Raw genomic sequence first — 2,195 nt, 5'->3', positions numbered from 1 at the left:
TTCTCCGTGAGTTCTTAGTTTAGATAATTAGTTAATTAAACCAAAACCCCATTATTCTTAGGCTAGATAATAAAGAGACAGTCATTACTAGTACTTTTAGTTCATTTGGGTTCGACAATTCGGTCTTGCTAAAACTATACTACTGTTCGATAGGTACACTTTCCTACATCGTGATAATAGTTAGTCCAAGAATGAGTAATTATAAATATTTAAAACCTATCATGAAATAACGTGATCAAGTTTTTGGCGCCATTGCCAGGGAACTAAGATATTAGAAACGCTTAATTTTTATTACTTTAGCCATTTATTTTTCTTGCAATTTAATTTAATTTAATTTTATTATTATTTATTAACTTAATTTTTCCTTCTCTTGGCAGGTTTTCATGGTTTATGACTAGAAGAAACCCGTCGGGACCATTATTTTTTGACGAAGAAATCGATCGCACAATACGTAGAAACCAAAGAGAAATAAGGCGAAGCTTAAGATACATGGAGAACGAGAAAGAAGACGATACTCAACCCCCAACAGAAGAGATGGCTGAAAACCAAGGCAATTAGCTACCTCCTGCAATTACGGTTAATCAAAATCCTGCTCCGCGCACTATGTATGATTATGCTAAACCCTCTTTAATAGGAATTGAATCGAGCATAGTTAGACCCACTGTAGCTGCAAATACTTTTGAATTAAAACCTAACACTATTTAAATGATACAACAATTTGTTCAGTTTGATGGTTTGCAGGATGAGGATCCCAACGCTTATTTAGCCAACTTTTTAGAACTATGCGATACATTTAAAATCAATGGCATTTCTGATGATGCCATTCGTCTTCGGTTGTTTCCATTTTCATTGAGGAACAAAGTTAAACAGTGGTTAAACTCGTTACCATGAGGATCAATTACTACTTGGGAACAAATGACTGAAAAATTTTTACTAAAATATTTTTCGTCAGCTAAAACAGCTAAATTACATAATGATATCTCTTCTTTTGTGCAGATGGATCTAGAAACACTCTACAATGCATGGGAGAGATACAAGGACCTTTTGAGAAGATGCCCTCACCATGGGTTACCACTTGGGCTCCAAGTTCAAACATTCCACGATGGTCTGAATCCTTCGACTCGGCAAATGGTTGACGCAGCTGCTGGTGGAACCATCAACAATAAAACTCCAGAAGATGCCTATGAGTTTATAGAGGAGATGTCACTGAATAAGTATCAGTGGCAAGTCATGAGGACAAAGCCAACAAAAACAGCCGGTGTTTATAATGTTGATTCAGTCACCATGCTCTCTAATCAGGTAGAACTTTTAAATAAAAAGATTGATGGTTTTCTTAATTCTTCACAGGTTCACCCAGTAATGTAGTGCGAAGCAAGTAGCGGTGGAACAAACCATTCGAAATACCAACTTTATGGCCACAACATGGATAACGAGCAATTAAATTACATGGGTAATAATCCTCGACCTCAAAATAATCCATACAGTAACAGTTAAAATGCAGGTTGGAGCAACTACCCCAATTTCTGGTAGGGCGGTCAAGGAAATCAAAGACCACAACATCCTCCGGGCTACCAACAACCACCCTACCAACAGGAAAAGAAGCCAAATCTTGATGAGATGCTCTCAAAGTTCATATCAATGTCAGAAACCCATTTTCAAAACACCGAGACAGCACTTAAGAATCAACAAGCGTCGATCCAAGGGCTGAAGACTCAGATAGGCCAGCTTTCCAAACTAATCTCTAAACGACCACAAGGTAGTTTGCCAAGTAATACAGAACCTAACCCAAGGAAACAACTCAACACAATTAATATTCAAGATGACAAAGGAGTTGTCGAGCCTGAACCAAAACTGAGGAATGAAACTGTGGTAAGCAAAGGTCAAGGTGAGGTAGATTATAATAAAAACAAACCAGTGACTGTCGAATATAAACCTCGTGTGCCATACCCCAACGTGACAAGGAAAGACCGCTCAGATGAACAATTTGGTAAATTCCTTAAACTCTTAAAAAAATTACATATTAACTTACCGTTTATTGAAGCTCTATCACAGATGTCAAACGCAATGAAATTTTTAAAGGAGCTTTTAGCAAATAAGTGAAAGTTGGACGAGGCGTTGCATGTGGAGCTAAATGCAGTTTGCTCGGCCATTCTCCAAAATAAACTACCCAACAAACTAAAAGATCCAAGGAGTTT

At 37.4% G+C, this 2,195-nt stretch overlaps 1 non-coding gene across 1 annotated transcript; it reads right to left on the bottom strand.

Annotated features, from left to right (window-relative positions):
* Nucleotides 1-964: 964 nt before the first annotated feature.
* On the bottom strand, nt 965-1,070 carry LOC128283196 (small nucleolar RNA R71). The gene has a single exon (XR_008273538.1). It is a non-coding gene; the product is annotated as a small nucleolar RNA R71 (small nucleolar RNA).
* Nucleotides 1,071-2,195: the final 1,125 nt, after the last annotated feature.

Source organism: Gossypium arboreum, chromosome 10 (genome assembly GCF_025698485.1).
Source record: "Gossypium arboreum isolate Shixiya-1 chromosome 10, ASM2569848v2, whole genome shotgun sequence".
Taxonomy (NCBI): Eukaryota; Viridiplantae; Streptophyta; class Magnoliopsida; order Malvales; family Malvaceae; genus Gossypium; species Gossypium arboreum.
Note: the sequence above shows the minus strand (reverse complement) of the source record. Positions and strands in the feature narration are given on the sequence as shown.